Raw genomic sequence first — 18,594 nt, forward strand, 5'->3', positions numbered from 1 at the left:
ATAAAAGTACATACGCATGCTTTCAATGTCTGGTGTTGGCTAATAGGTGAATAGTATTGCTCAGAGTGTAGGGATCTATGGCAAGTCCTGACTGCAGGACACTTTTTAGAAATTTGTTTTCCAATTTGGTATAAAGTTCAGTTTGCCACGTTTTATGTAAACTGACAAGCATGTTGAAATTCAACAAAGCAGCAGCAAATCTCAGCATAAATAAACTGAGAGTGAAAAAAATAAATACTTATTTTACTTACACATCACCCTGTGTTGCAGTCCGATGAGAAGTTAGGTTTGGCACTAATTTCTGGGGTTTTGTCCTAGAAAGGCTGGACAATGAAATCCAAATATCTTGGGTATTGTTTTGCTATTGCAAAATGCAGATCATGTGACACATATTAGTCCCATAGCAGTATTGCATAAGCTAACATACAATAGCTGAAAAAAGTAGCTATGTGACATGTTTGCCACTGTGCTAGAACACATGCGTGATGCTGTGATAAACACTCTGCGAAGCACTTGTTAAGACAGCCCTTACCCCTAAAGAATTTACAGCCTGGGAGACAGAGAGAGATAAGATAAGATGCACCTGGTAACCAAGAAGTGATGCTATTAACATTTTTCTTTTCTGTTTGCTTTCTTTTCCCAATGTTTCACCCCCGTTTTATAATGAGGTGCTGGATTGGTTGATGTGACCCTTATGATTGAAGAAGAGTAGTGGCTGGCACTGGGTTTGGGAAATCATATTTTATGAGATAGGCAGCAAAGAGGAAAACATAAAGACAGTGATGATTTGAGATGATTCGGAGGGCCCAGTCCCTGTCAAACACTGAACGTTTTGACTCTTGTCAAAGAAAATAAGGAGGTGAGTATTATTCAGAAAGAGATAGGAACTCCTGTATGTGCAGAGGATGGTTGGTTTGTTTTTTGGTTTTTTTTTTTTCAGATACTTAATGCATAACCCAGTCCTCCTCTCAACAGCACAGTCTTTTGATGAACAGCAAGTAACTGTCATAACACTGGAATAAGAACTCAAGTGGTGCTGTTGCTAAAGATTTGCATTTGCCTTGATAGCATCCAGACTAGATATGAGGCCTCATCTAAGTTCCCAAATGTCAATAGGTTTCTCAGGGTTAGTGGTTAGTGCTGTGCTACTAGACTTCCTGAAGCTGTTCTAATCCTTTCCACTTCTCATTAGAGCATTCCTGTCACTTTTTCTCAGCTTCTGCATCTGCCTGTTCCCTGCTTTCCTTCAACATCTGAATTGTCTTCAGTATTACCTCCCTCATTTCCTCTCCCTCACTTTTCCCCTAACCTCCTCCTGGTAGCAAAACATCATCATGTGAAATCCATGGCCAAGTTTTCAGATTCCTTTTGCCCACTCATACTCCCTTCTCTCAGAGAGTGCTTTGCATGGCTATACTTTGCACCATCAGCCAATTCACACCTTATCTTTTCCAATATGTTCTTTGCCACTTGCAGAGGTTTTAGTAGTCTCGACCTGATTATTTTTCTATTCTTCAATAATGTTGTTGGTGATTCTGAAAAATAACAGACTTACAACTCACTGGAAGTGTACCTCACCCGAACCTCTATGTTTTGAGTCAAAAAAAGGTTTGATTTTATTATCTGAATCAATTTGGTTCCTGTTGTCCTCCCCCAGTTTAAAACTGTCTTTCCCAATGAGAAATGAAAATAGTATCTGTGGTTCTTCTGCCTCTCCTGCTAACAGCCTACTCCCATAAGAAAGAGGAATAGGTTTGAATATATAGCACGGGCTACAATCTTACAGTAAGTTTTTAACAATTGTAATATGTGAATATACAGTGATAGTCAAGCAGGCAAGGCTGTGATAGCCACCTCAGAAATATTTACTGTATAGTTTGAGTGTATTCTGCACAGAGTAATAACAACATGCTTTTATGCTTGGTTATTGTAGCACAGAAGGTGGCAAGGATTATGAATCAGGTTGAATGTTATCCAGATGCACTATAGCTGTTAGAGTACAATATTTATGATAGTTTTGAAATGGTACAATACCTATAACCAGTCTAAAAACTCTTAAACATGCCCTCAGACATGATTAGCAGTAATTTATCTGAACAGAACATGAACAGATAAGGACTGCAGTTGACATAGTTATACTCAAAGCAAAAAAGAATTTGATTAATATAAAGCACCTGTACTCTTTAAATCATTTTAAAGATGGCATCTGTTTTCTTATGAGATTAAATCTATGTCATATCAGTATTTTACCTCTAGCCTGTCTGTCTAATACTCTCAAAAGTAGTATAAAGAAAGCGTACAAAGGATTGGATTTGAAAGAAGAAACAGAAAGACAGCTACGCATGTTTTCTCAACGACATTTTCGTCATTTATCTAAAAATCTTTGGAAGAATTTATCCGTGGCTTTGAAAAAAAGCAGTAAGGATTAAACTCTTGCTTGGATGTTAAAACCCCAAAGAGATGTGAAAATAGAGTAAAGCAAGAGGTAACTTCTTGTCATCATCATCACACTTCATACATACTGTACACAACATGACAGAACACGGGGAACTCGACTGGTTTCCACGGAGAATAGGCAGGTTTATTATTCTTTTCTTCATCTGCTTACTGTCTATGGGTAGATTGTTTAGAGACTAAGACTTGATTTTGATGCTGATATTTTACATAGATTCACTGCAATTTCTCTGTCATCTTCACAAATTTCAAAGGAAGATGCATCTTTCAAAATGGGGCGCAATAAGAAGTAACATTGCCCCTGATAAAGGATCTTCTGCAGTTCCAGGGTCATGGAAGTAAAAACTCATCCTAGAAATTTTTAGTGGAAGAATTAATATTACCTTCATGTGCCCCGTTTGCTTCATTAGACTGTTGGTGCAACTTTTGCACATTGACATTTCTATAAGCCAAGAAGTGATGCAGGTTTATAGAAAAGCATGAAAAGATTTTTTCTATCGATAGGCTATTATGATATTCAACATCAAGGACCCAACCACCTTAAAGCAAGTTTCATTAAGCATTTTGTTCAAAGGACAATTAAGACCTCTAATACAGACATTAGCACAAGATCTTAATTGCACAGAGAGTTCATTATGGTTTCTTTCTGAAATTCAAGAATGGGTAAATGACAAAGGGGACAAAGAGAGAAGCACACACATTATGTACATGTGAGACTCAATAGAAATCCTTTAGTATGGCTTGAGGAACTTTGGCTTGTACTGCACAACTGCTGGCCAGGGAAAAACAGTTGTGTTTGTCTGTTTGTCCTTGCATAATAAGTAGGAGAAATGTAATAGTGTTAAAGGAAACTGCAGAGTAATTAGTCTATTGCTTTCTTGTAGCCACTTCAGTTTTAATTAATTTATGTATGCAAACAGCTGATTTAGAAATTTTTGTGAAAATAATCAGGGAAATGGCTTGATTCACATGATTCAATCGGATGACTGATGATTCAGGCAAACCACTCAGATTCAGAGCTCTTAGAAGTTTCAGTGCTTTCAGTGCACTTTATCTACTGCAGAGACTTCTAACTCACAGACTTGCGTTGAATATATCTAAAGTTAGATATTGAAGATGCCTTTGAGCGAACATCTTTTCCACGTGGAATAAGGTCTTTCACTCAAGAGGACTTCTAGTATTACATGTACAGTTTGGATTTATCTCGCCTAACTTCGGGTGTATTAAAAGTAATTAGGCCAAGTCTAAACCAATCATGCAGTGAAAGGGTGGAAATAGGCACTTCCGAAAGATGATTAATCAGTTCTGAGGTAGGTGTTAAGATCCATCCACTAAAAAGCTCCTGGAGTTGCCCATTTCTCTCTGTTGGATGTAGATGGAATAGGGACAGAACTCACTTTTAGACAGCTAACTTTCTGTGAAACACTATTCCAAATCAGGTACACGGAAGTCTTTAGTGCAGGAAAGAAAATGCTCCACAAATTTCCACTTCAGCGTTAAGAAAAACTTTTTAAAAACATATGAGTAAAACAAATTATCTTGGAATTTTCTGATGGAGGTAATGACTAGATATTTATATTCATGGAAAGGAAATCTGGGTTCAATAGAAAAGGCTCTCTTTTGAGCCCTGGGTTCCACAGAGCTGTCCCGTATGTGATGTTGCAAATAGATCAATAAACTCAGTTTTACTCTTTCCCCCCTACTACCAAGTCCCACATCAAAGCATTCCAACTTTACTGCAAATTAGTGATTTGAAATAAATGGAATCTCTCATTCTAAAATGGGAGATGAGAAACATTCTCTGGCATACGCCTATTGCCTTGATTTAGCTTACAAATTCATAGCCTACTGACAAACGCTTCTTTGTCTGATGGTGTGGCTGTAAGTTGTTTAGGAAGTTGGAAAGTATATGCATTTTTACATATAAAGTTTATTATCAACACTACTCAACAGTGTAAAATTAGGATAATGACATAGAAATATAAACCTTTGTTAATGTTATACCTTCCAAGAAAATGATTCTTTGTATCCCAGTCTTAAAAATGCTGCAGCAGAAAGATCATACGATCTGACCATCATCAAACATTATCTGATGTCACTTTATACTTCAAATAGTTCAACTTGACACCCTGTTTGGCTTACCCTTTGCTAAGATGGAGGTTTTACCCTGAAATGACCTCTTTGGCTTTGCAGTGAATTGTTTTAGTAAACAGATGGATCATTTGACTCAAAGAAAAAAAACCTAGAATATTCATTTAGGTCTGCGAATCGTTTCTCTGAATAAGAACAGTAAATTCTAAGTGCCTGAGGCTTCAAACCTTTCAGAACTTGGAACTCTGCATGAAATTGTGCTGTTAGTGTCTTGCCTTTATTTTATGTGATTTATTCTTCGTGCTCCATGAAGCTGCATACTAGAAAACCTTTAATTACTTATTTCATGGAAACATTTGAAGAGTTGTATTTGTTTCATTTTATTGGCAGCTTTGCTGAGCAGTGTGTGATTGTATTTAGTACAACTCTGTCACATATTTCATTAAAGGATATGTTTTCCAATCTTACTTGTAATCAACTGAAGACATTACTTCATTGAAAGAAATGAAAATTCCCTTAACTTTTATAATTGGGAAGATGAGCATAATCAACTTGTGTTGTAGCCTATAAAACACAAACTGAAGAGGTGTTAAAGCAGTAGCTCATTCCCATTCCCAATTTGGATCTATGTTCATTTTTGTCGATAGAATAGAAAGAATCTTTTGCAAGCTATGACATGGTTATAGTTGCATACACAAATAAAACCTTTTGAATTAGTTGTAGTATATAAAATATTTAAAGTAGTGGTGTTTAGCTCCTAGATAATATATTGTTTATTATCACTTACCTGATTTATAGCATTTAAGATAGAAAAGACCACCTGATTAATAAGTATAATCTTGTAAAAGCCATTTACATGTCACACATTTAACTCCTATACTGGGGTCCATAAGGCACACTTGTATTTGCTTAAGGCTTCCAGAAAAGCACCGTATCTTAATTTGCAAGGATCAGGAAATGAAGATTCCACTTATTCCCTTGACTTTTCAGTACCATGTTATATAATAATAATAATAATAATAATTATTATTATTATTATTATTTGTTTGTAAATTTTGGTTCCAGAAGCTGGTATCTGATTTCAAAAGTAGAGATCTATTTCACATGTTTTGCTAAACTTGTTAACAGTTTACCATAAATGTACCCAAAAAGGTATTTGTCTGTTGTTATTTTTTTTCTGTGGGTACAAAGACAGTATTCCTGTTTTTTTCCGAGATATGGCAGAAATAAGACTTCCATATTTCTCCAGAAGTCATGACCTCAAGCATTATGAGGTAGAATTGTTGTGCTCTCATTTGGACATGGCAGTGTTTCAGATGGGACATGTTTGAAGAATGAGTGAACAGACCGTAAGTAATTTGGTGTTATTTTGTATATGGACCTGGATCCAACTTTATGGTTATGGAATCTCAGTCACACTTATGGGATTGCCACCTGCGCAGCAATACAGCATTGAGGAGACAAGGCCTTTCAGTTTGCTGTTCTGCATGCTTGATTGTGAGATGCGGGGAAGATTGCTATGCCACGGAAATGGCTGCCATCCCTGGAACAGCTTAAGTTTGGTCTCTACAAAGACAGCTTTTTCTTTTCCCAAGCTGAGACCTACACTCTATGTAAAGTGTCATGGCAAGCATGGGAGCATTTGGACAAGGATATTACATGGTTGCTATACTTGAATTACATTGTTAATGTACCACAACAATCTAGGTATGTTCGTGTACCAAGATTCTAGAAATAATTCCTCTCCTCTCTGTAAGATGGGTTTTTCACCTTATGCTTACTTCAGGCTCTCCACTGTTCAAGTGACAAATCAGTGTCAAATCAATAGGTTATCCTGAATCCAGGGGGTAATAAAAGAAGATGCCATTTCTTCGAAGTATCTTGTTTTAGCCACTGGACACAATACTAACCTCTTTAGTAAGAAATGGCTACATATAATTCTGACTAATATTACCTATTATAAATTGTTTAATAAAGAAAAGTAGAGATAGACAATTCAAGAATTTTACTTTGGTGGACTACATTGGGCAATGTCTTCCAGAAAAGCAAGAAAGCAAATTCCACAAAGGCTAGGCATCACATTGTTTCACTGACAGGAGCTCTGATCAGTGATCACAATGTTTCCTGTAGTTAATATGCCAAGTTTAAAACCGAAACCCAAATAAACAAAATAAAAACAACTACAATGCTCATCAGAGCAAAGCAGATTTCAAAGAGAATTACATTATACTGCTTACAATTTGTCTCCACTGTTGCCTTCACTGTGGCTTAAATGACATGGATAATCAGAGATATGGTGGCAAATCATTAAAATGTTGGGGAAGAAAACAGATGGACTCCAGCTTTTCATACATAGCTGAAAAGTGGCAGCCATGCCTCCCACACCTGCTCTCAGGCAGTGGGTTGTCACCTCAAGCTACTGCCAGCTTAGGATGCAGCAGATCCAAGAACCTAAAATCCTCTAAGGATTAGCCTAAGTCTACACAGTAGTCTTGAGTGCTAATGTTTGCCTTTAACGTATTTATTACCACATCAACATGTATTCGTCATTTGGATCCAATGCCATTGTATCACACAGAAGCAGAATATTTTTGCCATCTGAAACGATGTTGTGTCATAACAATCAGGTATCACCTATTGTATAACAGTTTGTGTCATCAAAACATTTTAGACTATTCAAATCCGTATTTCTGTTGCATTAAAATTGTCTGGTTTTCTATTGTGAAACATACCATGTGCTTAAACATGGAGGAGACAGGCTGGCTTTGAACAAAAGCAGCTCTCCAGAGAAATGCATGTCCAACCTGTAATCAAGAAAATCCTTCATGTCTCCTGTTAATTGGTGATTTGCTCTGTATATCTGATGGGAAGATTTATGGCTTCAAGCAAAAATCTTTTTCAAGGGATTCTTAATAAAGGTTTAAGGGTGGGTTTTTCAAGAATACCAAGGGGAGTTCTTTCAATGGCAGTTGAACATGCCCCTTTGCAAAGCACTTTTGAAACTCTCACTCACATTTCCAAGATGCCAAATTCAGGTCAGGGTTATAATTTTTACTCTGTGCTGAGACAGAACTGAAAGACAAAAACAAGAACATGCTAGACCTTATTTTTACCAGTACTCTATCTAATTAAGGCAATTTTAACCAAGCCACTTTGAAATACATACTTCAAATGATATGACACTTTAAAACCCATTACTTGATTAATCTTGCTGCACAGAAGATGTCTATGTGTTTGATATTTATTCATGGAAAGTATTCATTAACTCATTGGGAATGGGTAGCATCTCACTAAGCTTTCTATAAGACAGTAGCAAATTGGGAAGGAAAAAATTTAAGCTGATTTTCAATATATCTGTCTTTCCATGAACTCATGCCATAAAAGTATTGAAGCAGAATTCTTCAGTACATGTCCACTTAACTGTTTAAATGTCATTCCCATTTTCTTAAAAGCTACTCCAAATATTGACCAAGAGTATTATGTACATCCTAGTGCTTATATTCAGTTCCTTGCTTGAACAGTGGCTTCAGTATTTGGTTATTGTCCTGTGATAGCTGGGTAACATGTAAGCCAAGAGCCTTGAAATTCTATTTGAAATACTGAAATCTAACATTATCATTCTGGTAAGATTTTCACAGTCTTGATTTGCCAATGAAAAATCACCTTATTGAAGTTTAATGCATGTCAGTTGATGCTCTTAATAGTTTCTTCCTTTAGCCTTGGAATTTTTCATAGAATTTTGAGAATCTAGCAAATATTCTTCCTTGAGAAACCTTGACAGATCTTGACAGCTTTGTAAAAGGTTTATATCAAGTTTGGTATTATTTAAGATAAATTTGGCTGTTTTTACTTAAAAGCCTCTTACAGGTCTCACCAACCTAAGGTTCTGGTAGAAGTTCATAGCAGTTCGAGCTCTCAGGCTTTAAACCATTTTTATACCATTTTAAATCACCTAAAATGGAAATCTGAAGTGTTTTTACCAGCTTAATACCAGCAGAGGGCATTACAGCATAGTTCACTAAAAACTGTTACTTTTTTGGAAACAATCCAGATAAAAACGGATAAAGAACATTGGAGGTTTGATAAGTACTTTACTGAAAGACGTGGACTCTAATGATCACATTCAACTGACTGAGAGGATTTCGCCATTATAATAATTAAAATCAAGTTTTTAAAACTTCATTTGCTTCTTTAAATCAAAATGCAAATGTTGCAACATGAGTAGTGCTGCATACAAAATGTGTCGCAAAAAGTAAGCATGTATATTTTCTTAAAAACTTGGGAAGCAAATTTAAAATTTTACAATTAAAAATAAAGATGTTCTTAAAGAGAAGCGACTGAATATGTTTGAATGAAAGCTCTCCAACTTTTACTCTAGGTTAATTAATTTGTTTTCTCTACCAGTGAAGAAGATTATGTCCCTTGGTAATGCTACATTTTAATGGCAATATGAAAAGTTTCAGTATTTCAAACCCTCTCAATGCCAAGGCAACCTCCTCTGATCTGAGGTTGTTATCTCTATGTGAGACTATCAATTTTGAATACACGAAATCGACAGTTTCCCAGCTCCATCATGAGGAAGCAACATTTTAAAATGCCAAATAAAACTAAACAAAAAATAATTTATTGAATAAATAACACAAAATGATTGGGAATACTTTTCTCTGTGTATGTGTGTGTAGGTGTAGGTTTAGAAGTAGATTTTTGGCACATATTGTTTGTGTCTTGCTGCTGCTTTTCTACTTACTCTCCTAAGATTTACAGCTACAGGGATCATACATGGAAGAGGTAGATCCCAGGTAAGACCCTCTCCTATTGTGGTCTATAAGACTTTGCCCGAGACTTTCTTTGGTCTGAGTATTTAGCCTGGTATTACTATCTGAACTATCATGCTGGTGCCGTCTCCTTCCAGCATTAAGATTTAAAGAGCAATTTTTCTGTTGCATTGTTGCATTCTTTGAGGTTGGCTATGAGTCCCTGCAGCTCTGACTCTGCCCTCCAGCTGAAATGCAGATAAATTGTGCCTACTCAGTAACAACTGGGGAAATACAAAACTTGTATGTTTATGTAAAAGAGAAAGGGTAAGTTTTTCACTTTTTATTTGAAGGCAGATCGTTGCATTTTTTTAGGCATCCTCCAGTGCTCAGTGTGTAATTTGCTCTTGCATCTTCTCTGTTAAGAGGTGACAGGAGAGGAAAATGGAAGTTGTAGACCTATGTGATCCTTGCTTTCTACTTGGGCAAATACCATTATGGCGTAGTGGAAGCGATCCTCTGACCTGCTAGAAGCAGTCAGCACTCCACCAACCTTTCACAAACATACTGTTTTTCAAATGTTCTTCTTTTATGCCAGTACTGTTTTTTGAGAGGAGCAGCTGCTGGCTTTAAATTAAATGACAGAATCTCCGGGAAGAAGAGGAGGAACAGGCTGACGGCATGTCTACACAGTCAGGAGCGGATACTTAAGTGCCTGCTCCTCGCGCACGGCGAGCCAGGCCCAGGGAGCCAGCTGCAGTACAGCAGCCGTACAGCCATGTTATTACAGTAATGAGCCTGAGCTAATAAGGCCTGTTGAGACACAACCTGTGTTAGCTCAGGCTTGGCACTCCAATAGCATATTTACTCAGCTTCTGGATTGGAGCTGGCTCATGTCAGGCCGTCTCAGAGAGTGGGAGGAATAGTTGTGTTACTGGATGCTCCCAACTATGTAGACATACCCTGACAGATTTGTCCTTTGGGAGGTTTTAAGGAGAATACATGCAAGACCAGTTTTCTTTTTAATGAAATATTTAGCTGGGGCCCAAGGCTTTCCCTCTGGTTTGTTTTTTTGGTTTGTTGCTTTTTTTTTTTTTTTAATTGTGAAGGCAGCCTGACCTTCTGTGAGAAAGTAGATGAATGCAATCTGTAAGCCCAGCACTGCTGTTTCCTGCACAAAGCTGGAAGGAACTATTTTAAAATAAAATGCTGTATGAATGGGCATACAAGACTCATCCACACCATCCTCTTCCTCAGCAGCAATCCTTACTTGCCCTGCAGATTTTGTACTTTGTCAGTGTCTACTACTGAACTTCACAATATACATCACCTGGGCACTTCTCACCAGAATCCACTAGGACCCAGACCAACAGTTTTGAGGAAAAAAAAAAAAGAAAAAGTAAAAAGAAAACCCCAGGATACCTCCATATCCCAAAGAGGAGGGAAATGCTTCTAAAGGCCAGAAAACATTTAATATCTAGCAGAATAAGATGCTTCTGATGAACAGAATTCTGATCTGTTTTGAGGTTGAGGTATTTAACTAATATTTTTCTTCCTTTTTTCCTTTATTTTCTATCTCAAAAAGTAGGAGTAGTTTGGTTTTACTTAAAGAGTGGAAATACATTTATAAAAATGTTTGGTTTGGTAATTAAACTGAGTAATGTAATTTTCACAGTTCTCTTGAAGTGTCATTTTCAGAGCTTTTAATATGGATAAGGATTGCTGGGGTCTTTATATCTTCTCCACTAGGGTATTTTGTATGGATTTTTAGATTGCCTGTACGTATTCTATATATGCAGAAAAGGCTAAGTCTGGGCTAGCCCTTATACACCGAGAATGCTTGTTCATTAGGACAGACATATTACCACTTCCAGCAGGGTACCAACAGCAAGACCAGTAAAGCGTACTGCTAGTGTAAGATTTTTGCTGCTGCTTCCAGTAGCATACTGTGTCTGCTGACAGGTGGTACGTACTCCTGACACCAGCAAATAAGCATACCATCATGGGGCAAAGGCTTTCTCCTCTTCCCATGCTGGTCACAGAGCACACACTGAAAACTTTCAGGGGCTGTTAATAAATTGTATGCTCTAGGCACTGAAACAGGATGTCTCTGTCATTTGTAGTTCCATCCGTACTTTTTTCCCTTCCTCCACTCAAGGGCAGAATGTAATATTAAAACTATAGTAAGCATTTTTTTAATTAAAAGAGGTTAAATATATGGGATCAGATAGGCTTTCATCATGCAATTATAAATTGTATGCTGGTTATTTTAAATTTCAACATGCAATTGAAATTGTACTGGGTGAGCTGGCTTGGGTATCTGCTTTGCATTTGACTGAGTTAATTCACTGCAGGTATTCAAGTTCTTAAGTGGCGTCTGCTTTAAATATGTGCAGTAATTCAATCAAAGAAATAAGATGGATAGTTTATGTAATCCTTTTCATCTCCAGATTGCAAAGGTTAACCTTAACTATTCATGAATTATAAATGCATACAGCAATCTCAAACTAATACATGTAAAAAAACCCTTTTTTTGATGGCCTGTTGAAAACCATGGAATAGTTCCTTCTTTTGAAATATAATTGATGGAACCTACAGGCACTGTATATCATTTCTTCCACTTATTTGTAATCTTAAACAAAAGTTTTGTGCAACTCATTTAAAATGGTCGTCTGTGGTAATATTAAACCTTTCCTCTGAGCCGGGAACATAGGTAATTTTCTCTTCAAAATTTTGGATGCATCATTCTTACGGCCCTTTTCAGTGCCAATAGATTCTGTGACATGAATGGGAACCCAAAGGCAGATATTACAGAACAATAACGCTCTGTTAAAGCCTTCACAATTCCTGGAGTAATTAAAGAAAAAAAAAAAAAAAGAATCCTTTCTCTTTCATTTTTTTAGTTCATTCAATGCCGTTTGGCTGTTTTTGCCTGTTAGCTCTCTCATAGGCAGTCGAACAATCCGCTAGGTGACACCCTCAGACTCTTCCTATACTCTGTATAGAAAAAAAAAAGGAGACAGTGAGTACTGAATGGCTCATTTGTTAAACATTTAAAGCAAATACTGAGATTTCAGGGACAGGTCTCCCTTTGTTCGGTATTATCAGAGATAACACTGGTTTTGCAATAAATACTGTGCTGTTTGTATATAAATTGCATATTAAGCAGATTAGCATTTTGTCATTAACAAGAACAAAACCACAGAGTAGAAGTTGTACGCAATATTTCCTATAATTATAATAATTTTTAAAAGCATTTGAGCTAGTCTGCTGAGTAGAGTGAATAGAAAACATGCCTTTAGCATTTTTTAGTGGGGGAACAGAAGGAATATAGCTTCAGTGATTTTTTTTTTTTCCAGTGGGGCTGTGCTGTAGCATCTTTGAAAACGAAATGAAAAGCCACATTCACCCCTAATATAAAGGAGTATTAAAGGATAAACATCAATGGAATTTTGCATGTTTATGCCAGTGGTGATTTTTTCTTGTAGTCCTTTATGTTGATAATGATGCTTTATAAATCCTTTGAAGAAAGGATCTTTTGTCATGTTGTTTTTATACACCTAGCATAATGAGGCTTGAGCTTGTTTAGGGTCTCTATCTACAAATTCAACACAGCAAATAAAATCTTACATTTTATTGCTAGTATTCCTTACTCTGCAATGACTAAGAGTACTATTCTAAATTTGTACATAGTTAAAGTCACTGGAAGTATGAATTCACTAGTGGTTAATTAAGAGTAACATCAAAGAAGTAAGAGTTACATCCCAAAATTAATGTAAATAAAAGCAAAATCATGTTAAGGACCTAACAACCAAACACAAGAAAATAATTTATTTGAATAACAGGTTTAAACAGTAACCAGACAGGTCAAGAAAGAGACAGAAATTGACTTATAAGGGCATTGAAATAATAACTTTTTTTTTAAACTCATAGTAATTATCCCAATTAATTATATGACAACTGTAGATTTTCAAGTTTTTGCTTTCTATGCACTTTTTATATTCAGATACACTTTACAGTGCTCCTTCTTCTAACAGCTTCACTGACTGTTTAGCTCTAACGTAGAAAAATCCTTTTTTTTTTACTACTGAAATCTGCAAAAAAAAAACCTACTGAAATTATATACTGTTCTGCTGTCATGTATGTTTATTGACTTCAGTTAGGATTCCTACCACAGGTTATGCCCGTAGTACCCTTAGAGACAAATATACAGACATGTATAATTCCTTGTATTTTTCTGTTTAATTTCACCTTCTTAGTGCTTACACTTAGAAAAAAAAAAAATCAATAGTTTTTAAAGACAGTTTACTAAATATTCCAACTGATCTGGGGTATCCTAAACACCCTGGGAAAAAACAGTTTTTGAAACAGTTATATTTAATAGAAGAATGGCAGGAATATAGTGGACTTTTTAGATGGCTGCTTTTTTAAAATATGTGTTACATTCTGAGGGTAGCATAATGTGATACAGTAATTTAAATATACTTTTGACTGTAGTAGGTAAATAACTAACATTAAAATGATTAAGAGATTAACTGGGGAAAAAATGCCCAACAAAACATAGGACGTGTAGAATCACATGAGTTACTATGGGTGAATGTGCAAGTGCATTGGCTGTTTTTGTGGGATTCTTGAATCTACGTGGTTGATCATATACCAGCAGACCTAAGCCCAGGACAGATGTCATGCACATCTTGTAAAAAAACCTGTGAAAATAGTTCTAGTTTGAATAAACTGTACAGACATCTTCATAAGAGTGTAATTGATAACACTGACAGCGTACACTTATCTGAACTAGCTCTCTGTGATGTCAGTAGAATCTTAATTGTAGCATATAGAATAATGTTACTGATGTAGTCCTACTCCCTGCCAGCCTCAGAAGGCTCAGAACGATGAACTCTGTGCACATATACAGACACGTGCACGTGTGCTCATACGATATACACACGCACGCACAGGGGTATTTCTGGCAGCCAGCTCCCAGAGATAACCGGAAGGTTACACAGTAGGTTTAAGATCAGGGAGGTATAAGAGTCATTTGAAGTTCAAAAAGATTTGTGGAAAGGGAGTGCCCTGTTACAGTTGCCCTTGTAACACATCCAAGACATCACATGCGTGTCTCTGCCTTTAAAGAGAAGTATCCTGTGTTCTTCAGGACTTACAGAAATTCAGGTTCTTCTGGGTAACGTGAAATAAATAATCTCTAAATGTATATTGTCCCTTGTACCAGAGGCAGCACTGATTTCAGTCACTTTAGGAGAAGAGTGCCATCTGCCTTCTGTAGAACCTTTCCTTTTTCTTGGAGGTTTCCCAACCAGAGTCCTGTGCCTCAGACATAGGCAGCATGTGTAATTTTGTTCATGGGAGTAGCCCTGTTCTCTCAAAAATCACATGCTTGTATACGTCTGAAAAAATGGCAGGGTGGGGGTGGCAGGGATGAGATTTATAAGAAGATAAATACCAAATTAAATACTTAATCCTTCAACGGTTGTGTGCTCTGTGCTGTGTAAAATTTAGATTAAAATATAAATGCTGGGAATTAGAGCTAATATTTTAGTTTGATTAATGCAGTACATGTATGTTACTGTACAATGAAATGCATATATTACTGTATTTTCTGTAGTTTTAAAATTTAACTTAAAAACGTGACTTTAAGTCACTGGAAATTAGCTCCTTTTTTTTTTTTTTTCCCTGTGCTTTTTGGAGTCAAAGTTATCCATTGATATAGTTTAGAATGGAAAATAGTGTTAGGACATTTTTGCCTTCTCCTTTTCAGATTAACATCAAATTCTTTACCTTACCTCATTGTATTTCAGGCATTCATGTTTAAGGTATTCCAGAATTAATACAGCAAGTACATCTGTATTTTAATACACACAGAAGCAGTGTTCCCCAGATCTGAAGAGGTTAAAGACACATGCCTGTTCCTAGAAACATTTTATGACCTGTATATATATATGTATGTGAGTGTGTGTCGCATATATATGTATATATGTCTCAGTATCAAGGACAATAAGAGTGCTTGAATAGCACAGATTTTGTAAGAACATCTGCAAAATTAAAGATGATGTCAGTTACTTAACGCGATATTCAGATGAATTTCTGTAGGCTTACAATTTGAAGAGATTCACTCAGCTGTGCAGCTGTTATATATCATTACAATCTAAATGAATTTTTAAGAAGATAATTAGAGCAGTATATATCCACTCCTAATAATTTTTCTGAAGTAAGAAAACACTGACAGCTAGACATTATGTTGTGAGGTATCTGAGACAGTACAAATTCAATGAGTCTTTGAAGCTCTAGTGTACTTTTACTATAGGTACCTAAAGTAGAATGAATCTGTACTTCTCAAAGGATAAAGATTTCTTTATAGTGATAGAAGCAGTCTTAGATGCCTGCTAAAGATAGGGTAACTATGGCACAAAAGGCTTAAACTGTTTTACTTATGCTTACTTCATGATCATATGGTAAGGTCATTCAAGCTTCAGACCTTTAATCCACTGCAGCATTTAGAATATCTCTGTACTTGAATAAGAAATTAGAAAATTAACATCCAGCATGCATAGCATAGAATTTTACTGGCCCTTTTTTTTTGAATGACCTAAGCAAAAGAGTGTGTGAATATAGAAACCTACTGTTTCACTGATGTACAGGAAACAGATTGATCTCGAGTAGAGAAAACACTCTGGGAATTAGCTAAACATTTTATTTACTCTCTTTCTACATCTTATATACTTGTTGCCACTTACAAAGTAAATGGATTGATTTATGTTGCTAGATAATACATATGTCAGAGAAATGCATTAAAAATGACATTTTTACAATTAAAGATTACCGAGAATATTGACAGCATCGTATGAAACAAGGGATGTACATTCACAGAATATGTAAACCCCTTTATTCCCTATAGAGTGACCTACTTGTAGATTTGTGCATTTGCTTTTTTTAACAGAAGCCATCAATTAAAATATGTAATTGGGTATAATGTGAATCTGTCAAGTATTGATACTACAGAAGGCATAAAAAACACACCTTCAAAATGTTATGGTGGTGTTTTGTTTTTTTTTTTCTGGAGACTATTTAGTCTAGGCGTTAAAAAAAAAAAAACAAAACTGACTATATAGTAACTGAAACAGGTTACCTAAAAAGGATATGAAATCCCATCATTAGAAATGTATAGTGATGGGATTAAAAAATACTTTCTGGTTGGAGTCTACTTATATTTGACCCTATTTCAGAACAAGGAGGTGAAATGAATTAACCCCGAAGGCTCATTTTCAGCCCTGCATGTGATTCCCATTTATTTAATTAAAAAAGAACAACCCCAAACCTAATTTATTGAAAACTCAAGCTCCTCACTAGGGTTCAAGGATTATCAAGGGGCTCTCCACTGGTTTTGCAGTGTGTTTTAATTCAGGAGGTGCTAATACGGTTTTATTTCATAAAGTGCGGAACAATGGCATGAGGTCACTGAACAGAAAGAGAAATTGTTGGCTAGGTCTGGCTTGAAGAAATCTGGTCATATCCAAAGGTATTCACTATATTATTGATTCCATCGTTATGATTGTTTTCTAAGTGTGCTTGAAGTAAAACACTAATTCCTTTTTCTCTCTGAGAATGAATGTGCAATTTGTGTTAATACAGCGTTACTTTTCTAACTTTTGAGAGTTCTAGTGCTTGGTCTATTCTTACCAGTTTTAGTGGAAAATCTTGTCAGTTTGATTGCTGTTGCTGCATATACACTGGATGTATATAACCAGGAACTTTATTTTCCAATGTAAAGCAGTTTTGCTGTACATTATTGAAAATTTGTCTTTACAGATCTTGCATAAAAGTAAACTCAAATAGATTCAGTGCAACCAACAAAACCTTTGAGTTTTAGTCAGAGTTTGTGCTATGGCACCCTGAGGGAGGCGAAATGGGGCAAATCCAGTGGCATGGTAGTTTGACAGCAGCTGACAGCATCCAAACCTGTTTGTCTGATAACAGTGTGGGGCGCGTATAAATCCTGTGACAGGAAGTAAAGGAGGGTTTTTTCTTCGGCATTTTATTATCCCGCTGCGTTAAAAGGCTTGCTTGCAATGGGGTTAATATAGCCAACATGCTTCTTGGAAATGAAATTTCTTTTTACTTCTCATTCAATCTTCATAACCTAATGAACCAATCCTAGGGACAGCTGTGAAGTGGTAGTGCTGCCGTTTGTCCGACTTCTCAGGCAGCATCTTTCCGGCAGGTACACCCACTGTTTTCACCTGCAGCGTTAAACCTTCTTGCCCCACCACTACCTTTGGTGCCAAGAGATAAGGCTATCACGACCACATGGAGCTGGCTGTAAGAGCTGCTCGTACACCTCCGCACAGCATCTGCCCACGTGCCCAGCTGCTGGAGTGAGGATTTGAGGACGCTTGTCCCACAGGTTTGGGCCACGCTGGGAGCGTGACCAGGCTGCAGGCAGTAGGGACCATCCACCAAACTGCCGTCTCCTCACTCCACTGGGAACGCGAGGCAACGCTGTACCTGCCCACCATGCTGCTTGCTAGTGCCCTTGGTGGTTATAGCAGAGCAAAGGGAAATAGCCAGGTCAACTCTGAGGGCAAAGGCAGGCTGTGGCCCTACCTGCCCCGGGCCTGCAGTGGTGAGGGGATGCCAAGCGATACGGACCAAACCGTCAGTAACCTCGACGGAGGCCTCAGCACACCTCGTGCTATTTTCCAGTTGGGGACTGGGGTTCCAGGGACCCGAGTTGGGTTTTTCTTTTTGTTTGTTTTCTTGTTTTCGGGTGAGGGGAATCTGAACTTTTTCTGCGACTGATGCCACCCCCAGCTCGGACGGGGGTCTGTTGCCCCCCGTCCCCGGCTCAGACCGGAGGCGAGGGGGAGGCGGATGTCTATGCTGAGCCCCGGGGCATGTTCGGGGGCGGCGGGGGCGGGAGCGGCCCCGCCCGATACCTTCGGCGGCGGCCGGCGGGGAGAGGAGGCGGTGCTGGCTCCACGCGGGGCGGGGCGGGATGGGCCGTGCCGCGCCGCGCCGCGCCGGGCGTGCGGGGGCCGTGTAGGTGCGGCTCCTTTAAGGTGTCCCGAGGCGGCACTAGACCTGCGGCGGCGGCGGCAGCAACGCGGGGAGGAGGCGGAGGCGGCCGGGAGGGAGGGGGAAGGAAGGGGAAACCCGCGGCGGGCGGCTCGGCGTGACACCAGAAAGTTCAGGCGCGGCGGCTCGGCCCCGCCTGACTCGTGCACCCCTGCCCCGGCGGCGGGGAAAGGCGAGGAGCAGCCCCTCCTCCTCTTCCTCCTCC

General features: G+C 37.9%; 1 protein-coding gene across 1 annotated transcript in view; it reads left to right on the forward strand.

Moving 5' to 3' along the window:
• Nucleotides 1-18,594, forward strand: part of ROBO1 (roundabout guidance receptor 1) — a 538,100-nt gene that overhangs the window by 198,198 nt on the left and 321,308 nt on the right. The gene's annotated exons all lie outside the window — the stretch shown is intronic.

The sequence above is a fragment of the Chlamydotis macqueenii genome, chromosome 1, assembly GCF_036417535.1.
Source record: "Chlamydotis macqueenii isolate bChlMac1 chromosome 1, bChlMac1.mat, whole genome shotgun sequence".
In the NCBI taxonomy this organism is placed as follows: domain Eukaryota; kingdom Metazoa; phylum Chordata; class Aves; order Otidiformes; family Otididae; genus Chlamydotis; species Chlamydotis macqueenii.